We start from the raw sequence: 6,000 nt of genomic DNA on the forward strand, positions 1-6,000 counted from the left end.
GTTCTTATGTGTCACAAGGTAGCAAAAAGGCATTTTTAGTCCCTAACAACTAGGTGATAGTGATATACTGATACACACCACACACACACACACACACACACACACACACACACACACCCCATCTCCATTTATTGTCCTGCATTGTATCTGCAGGACAGCAAAAATTACTCTTGGTTGAGAATTACTGACTTAGGCTTTATGGTTTTTCTTTAACATTTTTTACATAGGTCTGTCCGTCTGCCTTCCTGTCTAGTCTATCTGTTTATCTTTGAGGTAGGACTCATCATGGCAGGCACATGGAAGTTAGAGGTAGGACAGCTTGAGGAATTCAGTTCTTTCCTTCTACTATATGAATCTCAGGGAATGAGCTCAGGCCATCAGGCTTGGTGGCAGAAGATGAGCCATCTTGCCAGCCAATGCCATTACTTCATATAAAGCAAAAAGTGACATCAATGGTAGCAAGCCAGCAAGCCTGTTGTTGTTTGTTTGTTTTGTTTGTTTTTTAATAAGATTTTTTTTTTTTTTTTTTTTTTTTTTTTGTAGTTTAGGCTGACCTAGCACTCGAAGCCCTCTCCTCTGCCTCCTAACTTCCAGTATTACATACATGCACTGACACCCTGGAAAACTACAGCTGATAAATATTTTTCTTTATCAAACTTCCATTGAAAACCTTATAGTGAATTGGCTATAAGAGAGGCAAGAATATGTAAGAAACTGTTCCCCTAAGCTCAATTTTAATAAAGAAAGCCTCTGCATGAGTTAAGGCATTACACTCTGGGATGTCATAATTCTGTAAAGGTCAACTCCGTGGGTTTGGAAGCCTGAAGGATGTACAATCAAATTCAGAATGAAGCACTTGGAGAAATTGAATAATGGATTCTGCATTCTTCTGCAAAGTCTTTTACCTGTATTATATCCATCTATTCTCTGGGTCTTTTGGTTCCTCCTGGTCTATAGATGCAGAGGAATTGTGAATCCAAGTCACTAAAATTCCTCCTTGTAAAAGTTGTACATTTTATGGAAATGTTCTTAGAGGGTGAATTTCACTGCTTTATTAATTTATTAGAATTGATGTGAGAACTTATGTTGATAGTTGGGGAGTTTACTATAGTAAATCATCACCATGTTCAAATTTAATATTAGGTTAACAGTATAATAGAAATGAAGGAAAGGGATGGAAGCCAGCATGTCAGTTAAAAGTTATAAAAAGCCAGTTGCCCTGCAGAAACTCATCTGTGCCTTCAGTAGATGGTTACCACGTGGGTTATTTTTTCCTTCTGAAAAGAGCAACAAGAGAAAACCTTTTCTGAGCACATTTAAGGCTCTCTCTCTCTCTCTCTTTTCTTTTCTTTTTTATTGGTTATTTTATTTATTTACATTTCAAATGTTATCCCCCTTCCCAGTTTCTTCTCCACAAATCCTATATCCCATCACCCCACCCCCTGCTTCTATGAGGGTGCTCCACCACCCACCCACTTCCACCTTATCACCCTAGCATCCCTCTACACTGGGGCATCGAGCCTCCATAGGACCAAGGGCCTCCCCTCCCATTGTTACCAGATAAGGCAATCGTCTGCTATGTAAGCAGCTGGACCCATGGGTCCCTTCATGTGTACTCTTTGGTTGGTGGTTCAGTCCTTGGAAGCTCTGGGGTGTCTGGTTGGTTGATTTTGTTGTTCTTCCTATGGGGTTGCGAAGCCCTTTGGCTCCTTCAGTCCTGCCTCTAATGCCTCTATTGAGGTCCCCGTTCTCAGTCTGATGGTTGGCTGCGAGTATTCACATCTGTATTGGTAAGGCTCTGGCAGATGCTCTCAGGAGACAGCCATACCAGGCTCCTGTCAGCAAGTTACTATTTTTGAGTTGGGTGAGTGGCCCCATCCCTCAACTGGGGGTGGTGTCTAACATCTGGATTTGGTCTATACAGGTTCTCTCTCTCCTTTGTTGGATATTTCAGCCAATGTCATCCCCATTGGTTCCTGGGAACCTCTATCTAATTATTCTCCACACAACTCTTCTGCAGATTGTTTTTGAAGCAACTCAATTGTTATTCTGTGACATTATACGTTCAGTGGGGTTCCCTTTGCTCTTGTCCTTTCCTGGTAAGATGGTAAGATGCTACAGTGACTTGCTCTTGTATGGCCCAGGGCTAAGGAGGAAGGGTGGAGAAGAGCTTCATCCCCGGATATAGATACTTCAGATGAGGACAGCAGCAGTTGGCTTCCTCCCCCACTCAGAACCTGGTACCATGAGATTCACTGCCTCACCATCAACCCTAATAAGAATTAATTACCAGAACAGCTACCAGGCTTCACTCCTAATAAAGTCCCCTCCCCAGCCTCTGAGTATGCAGCTGAAGCATCTTCTAATTATCTTGGGCAATGGTATATAGACATGCAAATCTTGCCCTAGAGACCTTGGCCACTTCCCCAGAAGTATAAATACTTGCTTTCTCCCCAATACTCCCCATAAACTGAACCAGTTCTCAGGTGTTCTGGGGTGTGTGTGTTTTGCACATGCACTCACCTCCTACCAAGATCCTGCCTGCACCAACTCACAGCTGACTAAGCTGTTCTCCCTCCAGTCCAGCCTGGTACACAATGGGCCTGGCTCCCAGGAGGGAGAAGCAGACCTGGATGGCACTCACTCTGCTCTCCCTCATTGCCTCTCTCCGTGCCCACCAGTTGCTTGTCTTTGCTCCCCATGTCAGGAGTTTTACTTATGCAGCCTTCTCTGCCATTGGTTTCTGGTTCTTGCCTTTCTATCCACTAGCTTCTTCTCTAGTTTCATATTAAAGCTTAAATACCACGTCCTTTAAAATGGTCCCTACTATGATCTTCATTTCCTTTTCAGAGCACACATGTGTGCTGGGAACTGAACCTGGGTCCTCTGCAAGAACAGCAAGTACTCTTAATCACTGAGCCATTTTTCTGGCTCAACTAAACTTTTTTTTTTTAATTATTTTTTGAAGTTAAAATATAATTTCATCATCTTTCCTCCCTCTATGTGTAAACATGAATTTGAATATGTGTGTGTGCGTGTGCATGTGTGTGTATGTGTGTGTGTGTGTGGTCTTTGTATATCCTTAAATTTATAAATACAACCTGCTTGGTCTGTATAAAATTACTTGTATGCATATGTTTTCAGGATTGGTATTGGATAACCAATCTAAGGGCTCTTCCCCGGGGAAAATTGTTCTCCGGGGTATGCTGGTCTCAGAATACCACTGTTATCAGACTACCTTAGTTGCCTGTAGTTCTTTGCCTAGGATTGAAGCCCTGTGAGATTTCCCCTTTCATATTAGTATGCCTATGGGTGTCATCCTTATCCAGGTCTTGTTTAGGCAGCCATGTTGATCAGACTTCATGAGTATAGCTTCTCTGGCATTTCTATGAGATACAATCTCCAACTAAACTTGCCATTCCTCTGGACCTTAAAGTCTTTCTGCCTTTCTTTTACTATGATCCCTAGGCTTAAGTGCAAGAGTCATGTTATAGCTGTATCAGCAGGGAATGAGCATTGCATGTTCCTTTGTCCTCTGCATTTTGATCTGTTGTGGTTTTCTATAACAGCTTCTGTTGCAAGGAGACATTTCTCTTGTGGAAAGCAAGATCTATTCTTATCTGTGGGTGTAAGGACACACATATAGAATGTAGTTAAGAATTACACAATTTTAGAAAAGTGGTGATTGTAGCGTCTCATCCAAGGTCCATGACTTCACTAGCTCTGGGTAGCTGGTTACCACAAGGCTGTGAGTGCCACTACTGCACTCTTGTGGGTATTGTCCCATGTTGTTTTTTTCGGCAGAACACCTGGGTCAGATGTTTGCTTCCCTTTCTTGAAAGCTTGTGTGGCTCCCTCTGGCTCCTTCTGGCTCTTTCTGGCTCCTTCTGGCTCCTTCTGGCTCCCTCTGGCTCCTTCTGGTTCCATAAAAGCTAGTCCTCAGGAAAGAGGCTTTCAGGTCAGAAGCATCTCAAATCCTCTGTGTACTATTTCCAAAGTGTCTTCAGCATTAGGGTCTTACCTGCAGCCTCTGAAGGTAACTGAGGGCATCAGCAATAGCCTATATTTGGGGAATCTCTTGGATAACTGTGCCCAACAACTCAAAAGGGGCTCCTCATGCCTGGTACTAGGTAATTGATGGTTCTTTCACGGAGCATTATCAACCCAGATAAAAATTTTGATTTATACTATATATGTATATGCAGACATATGTATTCTATATAGTTTTAGATAGATACATAATAATATGATCCCTTTGTGTTTTTCAGAGAATTATTGTTGTTTTATTATTCTTTCTCCTTTTTCTATACTTCTCTCCTTTCTCCCTCCCTAATCTAAGACACCCTGTTTTTTTCCTTTTTCCCTCCTCAAATCCCTTGTTCCCTGCTATGTCTTTTTCTATTTCTCTTCTTCCTCCACATCCATGGGTCCTTTTACTTTCCTGGTTTCTGCAGGTACTCCTGGTTATGTACTAACTCTTGAAGATTTAGGACTAGAAACTCCAGATGAGCTAGAACATGTGACATTTGTCCTGGGTCTGGGTTACCTCACTCAATAGGATCTTTCCTAACTCTGTCAATTCACCTGCAAATTTCGTAATTTCATTTCTCTTTACAGCTGACTAGTATTCTGTAGTATATGTTTCCTGCATTTTCATTAGCCATATGCTGGTTGACGGACAGTGAAGTTCTTTATATTTCCTGGCTCTAGAGAGCAGCAGAGAACATGGCCAGCAAGAATCTGCAGTGTCAAGTCCTTGGGGCATATGCCAAAGAGTGGTATAGCTAGATCAGTAGTTTTCTTTTTAGTTTTTTGAGGATTCTCCACTCTGGCTTCTGTAGCAGCTGCACCAGTTTGTGGTTCCACCAACAGTAAATGAAGGTTCACTTTCCCCATTACTTTCCCCCCAAACCCAAGCCCCCTGTCCCAGGCATTTGCAGTCAGTTGTTCTAGTGATCTTGGTCATTCTGCTGGGATACAATAGAATTTCAAAGGTATCGTGATTTGCAGTTCCCTATTTACTAGGGACAATGAATGTGTTTTGAGGGTTTGGGGTGTTTTGTTTGTTTGTTTGTTTTGTTTTGTTTTATTTTTTGTTTTTGCTATTTTGTTATGGTTTTTTTTTTATAACTCTCTACTCAGGTCCCAAGCCCATTTTATGAATGGCCCATTCTGTTGTTGAACTCTTTTTTTTTTTTTTTGAATTCTGTTTATATTCTGTATATTAATTTTCTTACTAACTTTCTGTTAAATGTATATCTGGCAAAGATTTTCTCTCATTCTGTGGGCTTCCTTTCTACCCAATTGTTTCATTAGTTGTACAGAAGCCTTTCAGTTTTATGAGGTTTCACTTGTCAGTTGTTGGCCTCAATTCATGTACAAGTGGAGTGCTGTTCAGAAAGTTCTTCCCTCTTGTATCATGTGGGGCACTGCCTATACCATGTGGGGCACTGCCCATAGCATGTGGGGTACTGCCCATAGCATGTGGGGTACTGCTTATACCATGTGGGGCACTGCTTATACCATGTGGGGCACTGCCTATACCATGTGGGGCACTGCCCATACCATGTGGGGTACTGCCCATAGCATGTGGGGTACTGCCTATACCATGTGGGGTACTGCCCATAGCATGTGGGGTACTGCCTATACCATGTGGGGCACTGCCCATACCATGTGGGGTACTGCCCATACCATGTGGGGCACTGCCCATACCATGTGGGGCACTGCCCATACCATGTGGGGTACTGCCCATAGCATGTGGGGTACTGCCTATACCATGTGGGGCACTGCCCATACCATGTAAGGTACTGCCCATAGCATGTGGGGTACTGCCTATACCATGTGGGGCACTGCCCATACCATGTGGGGTACTGCCTATACCATGTGGGGTACTGCCCATACCATGTGGAGCACTGCCCATACCATGTGGGGCACTGCCCATGTTTTTCTTTCAGCAGTTTTCAAAGTTCAGGTTTCACTCAGGCCATCCATATGTTTGGA

The sequence above is a fragment of the Arvicanthis niloticus genome, chromosome 1 (genome assembly GCF_011762505.2).
Source record: "Arvicanthis niloticus isolate mArvNil1 chromosome 1, mArvNil1.pat.X, whole genome shotgun sequence".
Taxonomy (NCBI): Eukaryota; Metazoa; Chordata; class Mammalia; order Rodentia; family Muridae; genus Arvicanthis; species Arvicanthis niloticus.